The sequence below is a fragment of the Tetrao urogallus genome (assembly GCF_951394365.1).
Source record: "Tetrao urogallus genome assembly, chromosome: 32".
NCBI classification, from domain to species: domain Eukaryota; kingdom Metazoa; phylum Chordata; class Aves; order Galliformes; family Phasianidae; genus Tetrao; species Tetrao urogallus.
Genome location: NC_136845.1, coordinates 893,435 through 907,938, shown reverse-complemented (window position 1 = coordinate 907,938; position 14,504 = coordinate 893,435). Strand labels below are relative to the sequence as shown.

General features: G+C 57.6%; 1 protein-coding gene and 1 pseudogene across 2 annotated transcripts in view; one reads left to right on the top strand and one right to left on the bottom strand.

Moving 5' to 3' along the window:
* Window positions 1–14,504, bottom strand: part of LOC306956598 (olfactory receptor 14J1-like) — a gene marked incomplete at both ends in the record, with an annotated part of 171,431 nt that overhangs the window by 44,804 nt on the left and 112,123 nt on the right. The gene's annotated exons all lie outside the window — the stretch shown is intronic.
* LOC306956562 (protein MANBAL-like) lies at window positions 1,733–2,459 on the top strand (annotated as a pseudogene). The gene is made up of 2 exons: window positions 1,733–1,882; window positions 2,353–2,459. The product of its transcript is annotated as a protein MANBAL-like (transcript).

The following is a 14,504-nucleotide window of genomic DNA, read 5'->3' as shown; positions in this document are numbered from 1 at the left end:
ACATGGCGCTGTGTGGTGCGTGTCCCAGCCCCAACAGATTCGCGTGTGGAAGAAGGGAGAGGATGAAGGAGGCCGAGGGCCCTTTTCTCGGGGCCGGCTCCTCTGTGGCCTCTTGCTTGCCGGAGAGAAGGGCTGCCCGCTGGGCACAGGGAGTGCCTTCTAGCTGCCGTCCCGTGCCCTGTCCTCCAGCCCCCTCCTCCTGCTATGTGGAACGCCATTGCCAGCAGTGCGGCTGCCATTTTAGAACCTTCGCCGCATCACAGCCGTCACCTTGGTCACCGCTGCCCCGGCCAACGCACTCGCTCTGAGAGCTCTGGCAGCCATGCCAGCAGCGAAGAGAGCGAGGGGCGAATTTTGCCCAATTTTAAATGGGAAGAGGGAGCTTGGCTTCCCAGAAGCGAAGAGGAGGAGGGGGGCCGCCTTGAAGATCAAGCGGAGGAGGGGCAGAGAGTACGTTTCCATCGCGCCTGGACCAGCGCTGTGTCCACCTCCGTGGAGCCCATGGAGGTGGATCCCCCTCCGGATGAGCCCATGGAGGTGGATCCCCCTCCGGATGAGCCCATGGAGGTGGATCCGCCTGCGGCACAGCTGGCCTGGCACCACACCACCGTGCCAGGCCCCGCATCGGCGCCGTCCCACCGCCGCTGGTCCAGGCGCTCGGCTCCCTACCCGCTGCGCGGCCCCCCGCCCCCAGCATTAGCTGGGTGGCATTAGTTTCCATCAGCTCCTCCTCCGAGCCTCCTGTGGAGCCAAGTTCTCCTCTTCCCATTTAAATGCTGCAGGAGTTCTAGTTTAGTTGTTGTTTTTCTTGTTGATTTTAGTGTTAAGGTTAGTGTTAGTGTTAGGAGTAGGTTATTGTTCATGTTTTAGAGTTAGGCATAGGTTACTTGTAGTCTTTTAGTGTTAGGCATAGGTTCCTGTTCTTATGTTCGAGTTAGGCATAGGTTACTTGTAGTCTTTTAGTGTTAGGCATAGGTTCCTGTTCATACTTGACAGTTAGGGGTCGATTGCTCGTGTCAGGTGGAGGTGAGCAGCGCTCACTCGGTAAGCACACGCCTGATTGCTCATGCGAAGACATGAGTGCGAGTGCCGTGAGCACGGAGGCGCGATGGCATCTTGGATGGATTGAATTTGCAGCTTGTGACTTTTGTGTTGCAGACCGTCGAGGAGCAGAGTGTGAGTGGCTGCGACATTGCGTTGGGCCTGAGGAGAACAGTGTGTGCCTGTGTCTCGAGCATCCTGCGTGGCCGTTGCCAGGTAGGTGTGCCTTCCTTTGCAGTAAGCAGTGCTTAGGCGTGAGCCCAGCTCACCCCCCTGTCCTCAGCAGCTGGGCTTTCTGCGTGCTTTATTGCTGTGCTTGGTGCCGTACGGCACAGCAGCAGCAGCAAGGCCGTGAACACGTACGTACCCAGGTAGATGCAAATGTGCAAGTGATGGTCTGAATACTATTGTTGTTCGTGTTGGTGAGACAGTGGTCGTGCGTGTGTGATCAAGCTGAGGGAGAAGTTGATTCTTGCCTGTTCAGCTGTTGCTGAAATGCAGGTTTGGCGTCCCTCTTGTGGTTGGGTGGGAAGAGCAAGGATATCTTGAGAGCACGTCTCTGAGTCAGGCTGGGAGTTTTTGCTAGCAGGAAGTCACAGCGTCGGAGCGCAGGAATGGAATGATGGCTCTCGTTTCCCCCTTGTAGAACGCAGCCTCCTGGAGAGCAGCAGAGCAGCAGGCTGTGTGCGCTATGGCCGCTGAGCTGCATTTCTCGCCCCCTGAGATCCCTGAGCCCACGCTGATGGAGAACGTGCTGCGCTACGGCCTCTTCTTTGGAGCCGTTTTCCAGCTTGTGTGCGTGTGGGCCATAACCCTGCCAGTTCCCAAGTGCCCAGAGACAGTAAGTAGCGCTCTGTTTGATAGAGGTTGCTAGCAATGCTGAGGAAATGGGCTGGGAGGGAACCAGCTGGAGCCGTTGCCTACGGTAGCGCGCCCCGGCATTGCTGAGAGTGCGGCAGTTTGTTCTGTGCTTCCTTGGGCGTGCGTGCTGTTGCTGGTGGCACACAAGGAGCCTGGAGGTGCAAGCTCATCTTATCGTCGTGCTGCTGCGGCTGCTTCTGTGGGCTGTGAGTGGCAGGCAGGGCGTCCCCCTGTGCAGGGACTGCCTTGCAGGCAAGGCCTGCAGACTGTAGCTTCCGTGGGATTTTGGGGAACGAGAGAGAGGTGGAGTTTGTGTTGTGCCCTGATGTCAGGAAGGCAATGTGCAGCACTGGCAGCCAAAGCTGCCCAGTCAGGTGACTTGAGCTCCCAAGCGAGCTGTCAGGCAATTGTCAGAAAGTTCCCTGACTGTTTGTGAATTGATTCCTGTAGGACTGGGACGGCTTGGAGTCTAAGACTTGGAGACGGTGAAGAAACCAAAGGCAAGTGCTGCACAGCTAAGCAAGAAAGCCAAGAAGGAAAGCACAAAGCAACGGTGAGGGCTTGAGCGATAAGCCTCAAAGGCCAAAGGAAGCAGCGGGAATGCTTGCTGAGAGGTGCTCCAAAGGCAGCGGACGGTACGTCTGGTTTTGTGGCGTGGCCGTGCTTTCCCTTGCACAGACATTGGAGAGGAACTGAGGAAGCTGGAAGGGCTTCTGATGCGTGCCAAACAAATGGGACTTTGCCTGTGCGGGATTTCATGTCTGGCAAGAGCTGGGCACGCCGCATTCCTTCAGGGTCCTTCAGCTCGATAGCTGTTTCAGAATGTTGATGATGAGGTGAACTTACCGCATGTGGTTGGTCATGAGCGGTATCCAGGCTATTTTATTTTCTGTTGACATATCTACAAAATGCAACCCAAATCCCTTCTTTAAATAAAATAAAAGGGAAAGAAACCTTTTACACCTGGTGCTGCCTCTTTCAGTAGCTGGTCCAAACATGCCTGGCTTGGGCTGGCAGTGGCAGGGCGATGAAGCGGCCGGCTTCACGTCCCTCCCTGGAGATGGAGCTGCTTTTCCCGCGTTTCCATGTTGGTCTTGCCAAGTGGTGGCCTTTCAGCCCAAGCGTAACTGCTAGCGAAGCGTGTGAGCATCAGCTTGCTCTGTGAGGACTGAGAGAAAGAAAAGGAGAGGAAGCAGCGCGCGAGGAAGAAAGGTGTCCCTGCACTCAGCCCCTTGAGCTTGTCTCTGCAGCTTGCCTGGTGTCTTTTTCAGCCTTCGGTAGCACTGACTGTTCCTGCTTGCCTGCCCCTGCGGGCAGCCGTGGCCTGCACGTCAGGCTCCCGTTGAGCCGCGAGGAGTTCGAGTGCGGGTGGGCTGGTGTGAAGAGCAGCGCTGGGAGTGGGGCAGGAGGAGAGGGCAGCGGGAGGGCTGCAGGTGAGCGCGCCTCGGGCCCAGAGCTCAGGCGTGAGCCAGGAGGGCAGCGAGCCGTGCTGCGCTGCTTCAGCTGCAATGGCTTTGAGCGCGTCATGGGCAGCGCCGCGTGTTGAGCGTCTGGGTGCTGCGAGGGCACCTTGCTGAGCCGGAGCCCGAGAGAGGGGAGGGGAGGGGAGGGGAGGGGAGGGGAGGGGAGGGGAGAGAGGAGAGGAGAGGAGAGGAGAGGAGAGGAGAGGAGAGGAGAGGAGAGGAGAGGAGAGGAGAGGAGAGGAGAGGAGAGGAGAGGAGAGGGGAGGGGAGGGGAGGGGAGGGGAGGGGAGGGGAGGGGAGGGGAGGGGTGGGGTGGGGTGGGGTGGGGAGGGGAGAGGAGAGGAGCGGAGAGGAGCGGAGAGGAGCGGAGAGGAGTGGAGCGGAGAGGAGAGGAGAGGAGAGGAGAGGAGAGGAGAGGAGAGGAGAGGAGAGGAGAGGAGAGGAGAGGAGAGGAGAGGAGAGGCTGCACGTCAAGAGTGTCTGCCTGCCATTTTGGCTTGGCGCGTCGGCGTCTTCCTCCTTCCACGAAGGAGCCTGCACGGTGCACTGGGTCCAGCGTGCTACACGGCACTGCCTTCTGCTGCCTGCCTGCCTGCCCGCCTGCCTACCTGCCTACCGCACTGCTGGAGAGGAAAGAGCGGATTGTCGGGCTGCGTGCAGCCAAGGAGCTGGCTGCAAAGGAGGGAAACGGAGTATTGAGGAGCGGTTAGTGTGTGTTAGGTTTGGGTGTGGATGCAGCGGGGGCTGAGTCAGCTCCATCAGCTCCTGGGGGCTGGGGCCGAGCCCGGTGCGTGGGGCTGCGCTGGCTGCAGGAGGGCTGCGGGGCCGGGGCAGTGGTGTGGGTGCAGCACATGGGGCCGTGAGAGGGCGTGCAGCAGGGAGGGCGTTGGGCCCGAGCCGCGCTCGTGTTTGTCGCAGCACAGGGGCTGCAGGGGATGGCAGGAGCGCAGAGCAGAGCGGGGAGAGCCGGGCTGTATGAAGGCCAGGGCATGAAATCTTGCCTTGGCAGCTACGTAGCTGCTGAGCTTTTGCCCCAAGTCTTCAGACTGTGGGCTGATAAGGCTCCGCAGCAAAGGCAGCCGGGCCCTCCTGATACTTGGGGGTTAGGACAGGGCAAAACAAATCAGTGTCTTTCAAGAGCACAAAGCAGTGAAGCACAGCACAAGCCATTTATTGCCTGCGTAGGTGATCTTCTCCAGGCATGTCCATTGGAGATGTGCAGACTGAGTGTGGACAGAAAGCAAACGGAAGGGAGGGGAGCGGAGGGGAGCGGAGGGGAGGGGAGGGGAAGAAAGTAAGAAATGAAAGGAAAGAGAAAGGGAAATGTGAAGGGGAAGAGAGAAAGAGAAAAGGAAAGGAAGAGAAGCGAGAAGGAAGGAGAAGAAAAGAAAGGCAAAGGAAAGCAAAAGGGGGGAAGGGAAAAGGCAGAAAAGGAGAAGAAGACAAGTTGCGTGAGGCCGGCGCCACCCGAGGGGAATCCGGCATCGGCCCCCCCCCAGCTGCCCCTCCCCCTCGTCCAGGCCCCGGGCCGCCCCCAGGCCGCCCTTAGCAACGTGACGCCGCAGGCGGTTGGTAGGGCCGGGGCAGGAAGTGCTTCGTGCCGGCGGAGAGCACTTCCGGGGCGGCGCGGCATGGCGGCGCCGGGCGGTGAGCGGGGCCGGGAGGAGCGGGCTGTGTGTGCTGGGAGCGGGGTCGGGCCTCGGTGCGGGGGCATGGAGGGGCGCTCGGGGGCGGAGGTGGCGGTGCTGCCGGCACGCGGGGGCGATGCGTGCGGCGCCGGCGAGTGGTGCGGGGTCGGGGGGCAGCTTCCTCTCAGGGAAGGCCGTGCGAGTGCGGAGCTTTGTTGGTGTTTCGGGCGTGTGAAGGAGGAGGCCCCGTCGGGCCTAGTTGTCGCCAGCAAAGCCCGGGCGGGCAGTGGAGCAAGGCGCCCGGGTGCTGTGTTGGCCGGCGGGTGCGGAGCTGGAAGAAGGTTTGTGAAGACGTGCTTGCTGTGGACGTCCGTTGTCGGGACGAGCCAGGGCTGCAGTTGTGTGTGATTGCGTTTGTTGCTTGGGAGAGCTGCTGCCTTAGTAGGCTGGGGGGGGAGGGAGAGGGAGATTTGAAGAGTGGCATCAGTCAGGAGCACGGCACGTTTCTGCGTGCTTTGCTGATGCTGTTGTGTGGGTCCCCGCGAAGCATGGGTGAGCCAGGGTGGCCCGTGTGTGTGTGCCAGCATTGTGCGCGGGTTTGGAATGGAGTCAGAGTGATTGTAATGCAAATGCAGCTGGCGGTATTGATGGTAGGGAATGGTTGAATCCCCAGGCGTGAGGCGCAAGAAGAGGCGCTGGGTGCTAAGGTGGAAAGCGGAGCTTGTGTGTGCCAGGAGGCAGGCGTGGTGAGGTGCACTTTGGAGCGTGCTGTTGTTGGCGCTGGGCTCGGGAGGCCCCTGAACATGGCGCTGTGTGGTGCGTGTCCCAGCCCCAACAGATTCGCGTGTGGAAGAAGGGAGAGGATGAAGGAGGCCGAGGGCCCTTTTCTCGGGGCCGGCTCCTCTGTGGCCTCTTGCTTGCCGGAGAGAAGGGCTGCCCGCTGGGCACAGGGAGTGCCTTCTAGCTGCCGTCCCGTGCCCTGTCCTCCAGCCCCCTCCTCCTGCTATGTGGAACGCCATTGCCAGCAGTGCGGCTGCCATTTTAGAACCTTCGCCGCATCACAGCCGTCACCTTGGTCACCGCTGCCCCGGCCAACGCACTCGCTCTGAGAGCTCTGGCAGCCATGCCAGCAGCGAAGAGAGCGAGGGGCGAATTTTGCCCAATTTTAAATGGGAAGAGGGAGCTTGGCTTCCCAGAAGCGAAGAGGAGGAGGGGGGCCGCCTTGAAGATCAAGCGGAGGAGGGGGCAGAGAGTACGTTTCCATCGCGCCTGGACCAGCGCTGTGTCCACCTCCGTGGAGCCCATGGAGGTGGATCCCCCTCCGGATGAGCCCATGGAGGTGGATCCCCCTCCGGATGAGCCCATGGAGGTGGATCCGCCTGCGGCACAGCTGGCCTGGCACCACACCACCGTGCAGGCCCCGCATCGGCGCCGTCCCACCGCCGCTGGTCCAGGCGCTCGGCTCCCTACCCGCTGCGCGGCCCCCGCCCCCAGCATTAGCTGGGTGGCATTAGTTTCCATCAGCTCCTCCTCCGAGCCTCCTGTGGAGCCAAGTTCTCCTCTTCCCATTTAAATGCTGCAGGAGTTCTAGTTTAGTTGTTGTTTTTCTTGTTGATTTTAGTGTTAAGGTTAGTGTTAGTGTTAGGAGTAGGTTATTGTTCATGTTTTAGAGTTAGGCATAGGTTACTTGTAGTCTTTTAGTGTTAGGCATAGGTTCCTGTTCTTATGTTCGAGTTAGGCGTAGGTTACTTGTAGTCTTTTAGTGTTAGGCATAGGTTCCTGTTCATACTTGACAGTTAGGGGTCGATTGCTCGTGTCAGGTGGAGGTGAGCAGCGCTCACTCGATAAGCGCACGCCTGATTGCTCATGCGAAGACATGAGTGCGAGTGCCGTGAGCACGGAGGCGCGATGGCATCTTGGATGGATTGAATCTGCAGCTTGTGACTTTTGTGTTGCAGACCGTCGAGGAGCAGAGTGTGAGTGGCTGCGACATTGCGTTGGGCCTGAGGAGAACAGTGTGTGCCTGTGTCTCGAGCATCCTGCGTGGCCGTTGCCAGGTAGGTGTGCCTTCCTTTGCAGTAAGCAGTGCTTAGGCGTGAGCCCAGCTCACCCCCCTGTCCTCAGCAGCTGGGCTTTCTGCGTGCTTTATTGCTGTGCTTGGTGCCGTACGGCACAGCAGCAGCAGCAAGGCCGTGAACACGTACGTACCCAGGTAGATGCAAATGTGCAAGTGATGGTCTGAATACTATTGTTGTTCGTGTTGGTGAGACAGTGGTCGTGCGTGTGTGATCAAGCTGAGGGAGAAGTTGATTCTTACCTGTTCAGCTGTTGCTGAAATGCAGGTTTGGCGTCCCTCCTTGTGGTTGGGTGGGAAGAGCAAGGATATCTTGAGAGCACGTCTCTGAGTCAGGCTGGGAGTTTTTGCTAGCAGGAAGTCACAGCGTCGGAGCGCACGAATGGAATGATGGCTCTCGTTTCCCCCTTGTAGAAAGCAGCCTCCTGGAGAGCAGCAGAGCAGCAGGCTGTGTGCGCTATGGCCGCTGAGCTGCATTTCTCGCCCCCTGAGATCCCTGAGCCCACGCTGATGGAGAACGTGCTGCGCCACCATCTCTTCTGCGGAGCCGCTTTGCAGCTGCTCTGTGCGCTGGCTGTAATCGTGCCGGTTTCCAGGTGCCGTAAGCCAGTAAGTCGTGCTCCCTGAGGCTGATAGAAAGGCAACGGGCAATGGGCAGGGAGGGAACAATCTGCAGCTGTGGCCTACGGTGCTGTGCCCCGCACTGCTGAGAGTGCCGTCGTTTGTCCTGCCCTTCCTTCCATTGCGCGTGTTCCTGATGCATGCCAGGAGCCTTGGGGTGCTGCTCATCTGCTGTGCTGCGTGTGCTGCCAGGCAGTGTCCAAGCCCTGTGCAGGCGCTGCCTTGCAGGAGATGGCTTTGGGTTCCAGTTCGTATGGGACTTTGGGGCAGGAGATAGAGGTGGAGTTTCTCGCGTGCCCTGATGGCAGGAAGGCGGTTTCCAGTGCTGGCAGCCAAAGCTGCCCAGTCAGGTGACTTGAGCTCCCCACGCGAGCTGTGAGCCACTTGTTACCTGTGAAGGTTCCCTGACCGTTGTGCCTTGATTCTTGTAGGACTGGCACAGCCCTGGGACTCCATCTGGCGAGGCAGTGAAGAAAGCCAAGGCAAGTGCTGCTCTGCTGAGGAAGGAAGCCCAGAAGGGAGAGCAAAAAGAAGCGAGAAGGGCTTGAGCGAGAAGGCCCACAGGACACTGGGATCAGCTGCAATGCTTCCTCGGAGGTGGCACCAAAGGCAGCGGACTGAGTCAGCGTCCGGTTTTGTGGCACGGCCGTGCTTTCCCTGTCACGGGCAGGGCAGCGGAACTGAGGCACCTGGAAGGGAAGGGCTTGTGCTGCATTCCAAGCAAGGAGGGCTTGCCAGAGGCAGGTCTTCATCTATGGCAAGAGATGGAGAGGCTGTGTTCCTTCAGGCTGCGTCTCTTCAGGGCCAGGGCCGGCCTAGTGTGAGATTGAAGTACGGCTAGCTGGCCTGGAGGGAGAGGAGCTGACGTAGCCACAGGGTCAGGCTTCTCCTCGTGTCTGCCTGGAGGCTGAATGACTCATTGCTAAGCAGAAACCCTGGGCGCTGGGGTTTCATTCTGGGCTGTGTTGATATAAATACAACCCAGAGCCTTTTGCATTGAATAAAAGCGAAACCCACTTTTTCCACACGGTGCTGCCTCTTTCCGTAGCTGGTCAAAAGGTGCCATGCTTGGGCTGGCATCGTGGGGCCGTGAACCGGTCGGCTCTGCCTGAAATTCTGCTGGTTTTCCCCCGTTTCCTTGTTGGTCTTCCCAACGGGTGGCCTTTCAGCCCACCTGTAGCTGCTGCCCACAGGCTGTGAGCATCCCTTTGCTCTCCAAGGACCGCCAGCAAAAGCATGAAGGAGGGGAAGCGGCCCGGGAGGAAGAAAGGCGTCCCTGCACTCAGCCCCTGGAGCTTGCCTCTCTTCCTGGTGGCTTTTTCAGCCTTGGGCTGTGCTGAGGGCTGCTGTTTGCCCCAGGAAGCCCAGCTGCACGCGGGCAGCCGTGGGCTGCACATCAGCCTGGCGTTGGGGCATGAGGAGTGGAGGTGTGGGTGGGATGGTGTCTCACTCCAGTTTATAGGAGGGAGGGGAGGTTCTTATCTCCATACCCAGCGTGAGATTAAGAAGCAACGGTTCCAATGTTGGTCCGACCAGTTTATTACAAATCTTAATCAGGGAAATGGGGAAGGGGAGGACGGACACTATTATGAATTAGGGTAATGGGGAAGGGAAGGAGGGCGATAGAAAAGATAGGAAAGAGGAAGCAAGGAGTCTTTATAGGCAGCAAGGGGGACAGAGTCACCACCATGGATCCAGCGAGGTTCGTAGTTCAGTCTTTGATCTTCAGTAGTGGTGGGTCGTCGGGCAGAGTTTTCTGTTGATGACGACCATGGCAATGATGGCCCCTTTTCCATGCTTTCAAAGTGGTCGAGTCAGCTGTCTTTGCAGTGGCAGCTCAAATCCAGAGTGGTTGAGTCAGTTCTCCTGGCGGTGGCAGCTTCTGGCTGTAGGATCTCAGCAGGAAACTCCTTTGTTCTCATCTTCCTGGCCTTGCCAGCAGATAAGAGGGAGCAGGGAGGCACCAACTTGTATCTCTTGCCTTCGCAGGATACGATGGCATCGTCCCCCAGCCTTCCATAGCAAACAGAAGTTCTTTGGTCACAGGCTAGATCTTCTGCCAGCAAACAGTCCTGAGCACCATCTTCCGAAGGCAAACAGCTCCAAAGATGTCAAACTGTCCACACAGTGATGTCGGTTGCCACGCAACACCAATCGCTTGCCTCCTCAACAAAATACCTCGGGAAGCTTTGAGCCGAAAAAACAAAGGATTCGCACGGATGGTGTGAAGAGCAGCGCTGGGAGCGGGGAGGAGGAGAGGGCAGCGGGGTGGGCGGCAGGGGAACGTGCCTCGGAGCAGAGCTCAGCCTCGAGGCTGGACGACACGGAGCCGCGCTGCGCTGCTGCAGCTCCAGCGGCTTTAAGTGCGGTCCGGCAGCGCCGCGTGTTGTGCCAGGGCGCTTTGCTGAGTCCAGGGGCGGGATGGAGCTGCCGCTGACCAATGAGAGGCAGGAACTGGCCCTGACCGATGAGAGGCAGGGGGCGGCGACGGAGCTGCCGCTGACCAATGAGAAGCAGGAATGGGCCGGAACTGCCCCTGACTGATGAGAGTCCGGGGGGCGGGACGGAGCTGCCGCTGGCCAATGAGAGGCGCGAGCGGGCCGGAACTGGCCCTGACCAATGAGAGGCAGGGGGCGGGACGCAGCTGCGATGGTGGAGGGGTTCGGGGTGTTTTTGTGGCAGAAAATCCCAGATTTAAGGGGAAAAGCGGGGATTGCAGGGAGAAAATCCCAGATTTCAAGGGAACGCCTGGGATTGCTGGCAGAAAACCCTTTAATCCCTGTTTTTCCCCCAAAATGTGGGATTTTCTCCCAGGAATCCCTGTTTTTTCCCCTTAAATCTGGGGTTTTCTCTCTGAAATCCCTGTTTTTCCACTTAAATCTGGGGTTTTCTCCCAGAAATTCCTGCTTTTCCCCTTAAATGTGGGATTTTCTCCCAGAAATCCGTTTTTTCCCAATAAATGTGGGATTTTCTCCCAGAAATCCCTGTTTTTCCCCTGAAATTTGTTTTTTCTCCCACAAATTCCTGTTTTTCCCCTTTAATGTGGCTTTTATGTCCCACAAACCCCAGTTTTCCCCCTTAAATCTGGGGTTTTCTCCTAGAAATCCCTGTTTTTCCCCTTAAATTGGAGGTTTTTCCTCTTAAATGTGGCTTTTCCTGCTATGAAATCCCAGTTTTTCCCCTGAAATCTGGTGTTTTCTCCCACAAATCCCTGTTTTTTCCCCAAAATCTTAGGTCTTCTCCCAGAAATCCCTGTTTTTTCCCAATAAATGTGGCTTTTTCTCCAGAAATCCCTGTTTTTTCCCCTGAAATCTGGGGTTTTCTCCCAGAAATCCGTTTTTCCACTTAAATCTGGGGTTATCACCCAGAAATTCCTGCTTTTCCCCTTAAATGTGGGGTTTTCTCCCTGAAATCCCTTTTTTTCCTCCCAGAAATCCCTGTTTTTCCCCTTAATTTTGGGTTTTCTCCCACGAATCCCTGTTTTTCCCCTTTAATGTGCCTTTTATCTCCCACAAATCCCAGTTTTCCCCCTTAAATCTGGGGTTTTCTCCCAGAAATCCCTGTTTTTCCCCTTAATTGGGGGGTTTTCCTCTTAAATATGGCTTTTCCTGCTATGAAATCCCTGATTTCCCCCTTAAATTTGGGTTTTCTCCCAGAAATCCCAGTTTTCCCCCTTAAATCTGGGGTTTTCACCATGAGGGGCGGCTGCTTTGCCCAGTGTTTTCCTGTCGCTCCTTGGAGTTTCTGCTGATCTGCTGTTCAAGCTGCTCCTCGTTCCTCTGCATCACCTGCAGGCTGTGCTGCCAGGGCCCCGACGGAGCGGCGGAACGCTGCTGGTGCTGGGTGGAGGCCAAGGCACCTTTCTATCAGCTGCCTTCCCGCTGAGCTTTTGCCAGTGCTCGCCGCCCTCTCTGCCTGGCCCTTGGGGTGGTTTGGTGCCCACCTCGTAGCCCTCTTTTTTAGCTGGTATGTCATCAACTTGCCTGTTGTGAGAGAGAGTGAGGAAAGACTTACAGAGGTGGAAACAAACAGAATTCACTGCTGTTTTCTCTCCCACCAAACTTCCCCTCCCCCCGTACACAGCTGTCACATTGGTACCCAGTGGTTTCCCCTTTGTTCTCTGTCACCCTTTCCCTTAACGAGTCCGGGGACGACTCCTATTTTGTTTGTATGTGTTAAGCATGATGCAGTGATGTAGAATAAGGGGGGGAATGTCCTGGTGCTACGCTTTGGGTTCTCAGCATTGCACACAGAATCACAGAATTGTAGGTGTTGGAAGGGACCTCAGAGCTCATCGAGTCCAACCCCCTGCCAAAGCAGGTTCCCTACAGCAGGTCGCACAGGTCGGCATCCAGGCAGGTCTTGAACATCTGCAGAGTAGGAGACTCCACCACCTCCCTGGGCAGCCTGTTCCAGTGCTCCGTCACCTCACTGTACAGAAGTTCCTTCGCACATTGGTGCAGAACTTCCTATGCTGCAGTTTCCGGCTGTTTCCCCTTGTCCTGTCTCCACTCAACACTGAAAAGAGTCTGGCCTCGCCACTCTGCTCCCCACACCTTACATACTGATAGACCTGGATCAGGTCCCCTCTCAGTCTTCTTTTCTCAAGACTGAGCAGATCCAGTTCACTCAGCCTTTCCTCATAGGAGAGATGCTCCAGGCCCTTCACCATCTTTGTGGCCCTCCGCTGGACTCTTCCCAAGAGATCCCTGTCTGTTTTGTACTGGGGAGCCCAGAACTGGACGCAGTGCTCCAGATGAGGCCTCACCAGGGCAGAGCAGAGGGGGAGGATCACCTCCCTCGACCTGCTGGCCACGCTCTTTGCAATGCACCCCAGGATGCCATTGGCCCTCTTGGCCACAAGGGCACACTGCTGGTTCGTGGCCAACCTGTCGTCCACCAGGACACCCAGGTCCCTCTCCACAGAGCTCCCCTCCAGCAGCTCATCCCCTGAGGGGATGAGAGGGACCTGGGTGTCCTGGTGGACGACAGGTCGGCCATGAGCCAGCAGTGTGCCCTTGTGGCCAAGACCATTCAAGCACATCCCACACCATTACAGAACATCCCAGCACCATCCCACAACATCCCAGCACATTCCAGCACCATCCCAGCACCTTCCCACACCCTCCCACACCCTCCCAGCCCCAAACCAGCAACATCCCAGGACATCCCAGTACCAGCCCACCGCATCCCAGCATATCCCAAAACCATCCCACACCTTCCCAGCATCATCCCAGCAGATCCCAGCATGTCCCAGCACATCTCATCCCAGCTGCTGCATCCCAGAACATCCCACCACTTCGCAGCACAACCCAGCCCCATCCAAGGACATCCCAGCACCATTCCAGGACATCGCAGCATATCCCAGAACCATCCCACACCTTCCCAGCACAGTCCCAGCACATCCCAGCACCATCCCAGCATGTCCAAGGATGATCCCAGCACATCTCATCCCAGCCGCTGCATCCCACACCATCGCAGCCGGTCCCAGCCCCATGCAGGCACAAGCCAGCACGTCCCGCACAATTCCACACCAGCCCAGCACCTTCCCAGAACATCCCAGCACCAGCCCACAACATCCCAGCATATCCCAGAAGCATCCCACACATTCCTGGCACCATCCCAGCTCATCCCAGCACAACCCAGACATCCCATACTATTCCACACCATCCCAGCACCATCCCAGCACCTCCCAGCCCCATCACACACCCTCCACACCATCCCTGCACAAACCAGCACCATCCCAGCTACATCCCACAATATCCAGTACATTGCAGCACCATCCCACAACATGCCAGCCCGTCCCAGCCCCATCCCAGCATATCCCAGCATGTCCCACACAAATCCTTATCATCCCAGCACGTCCCATGCCCATCCCAACCCTATACCAGCATCATCCCAGCACCAGCCCACTGCATCCCAACATATCCCAGAACCATCCCACACCTTCCCAGAACCATCCCAGAACACCCCAGCACATCCCAGCACCATCGCAACACATTCCCACATGATCCCAGCACATGTCAGCACCATCCCAGCAACATCCCAGCCTGATCCAAGCACATCCCAGCCTGATCCAAGCACATCCCAGCCCCATACCAGCACAATCCCACGCCATCCCAGTTCATCCCACACCATCCCAGCACATTCCAGCACCATTCAAGCACATCCCCGAACCAACCCAGCACATCCCAGCTCATTCCAGACTCATTCCAGCACCATCACAGCACATTCCCACTCCATCCCAGCACAACCCAGCACCATTCAAGCACATCCCAGCACCATCCCACACCATCACAGAACATACCATCACAGCCCAGCTCATCCCAGCCCCATCCTTGCACATTCCCACACCATCCCAGCACATTCCAGTACATCCCACAACATCCCAGCACCACCCCACAACATCCCAGCAAGTCCAAGCACAGTCCCAGCACATCACAGCAAATCCCAGCATCATCCCACACCATCCCTGCACAACCCAGCAACATCCCACAACATCCCAGCACAACCCAGACATCCCATACTATTCCTCACGATCCCAGCACCTCCCAGCCCCATCACACACCATCCCACACCATCACAGAACATCCCAGCACCTTCCCAGCACATCCCAGCATGTCCAAGGACGATCCCAGCACATCCCAGCACATCTGGTCCCAGCCGCTGCATCCCGGAACATCCCACCACTTCGCAGCACAACCCAGCACCAGCCCACCACATCCCAGCCCCATCCGAGCACCATCGCAGGACATCCCAGCACCAGCCCACCGCTTCACAGCAAATCCCACAACCATCCCACAACTTCCCAGCAAA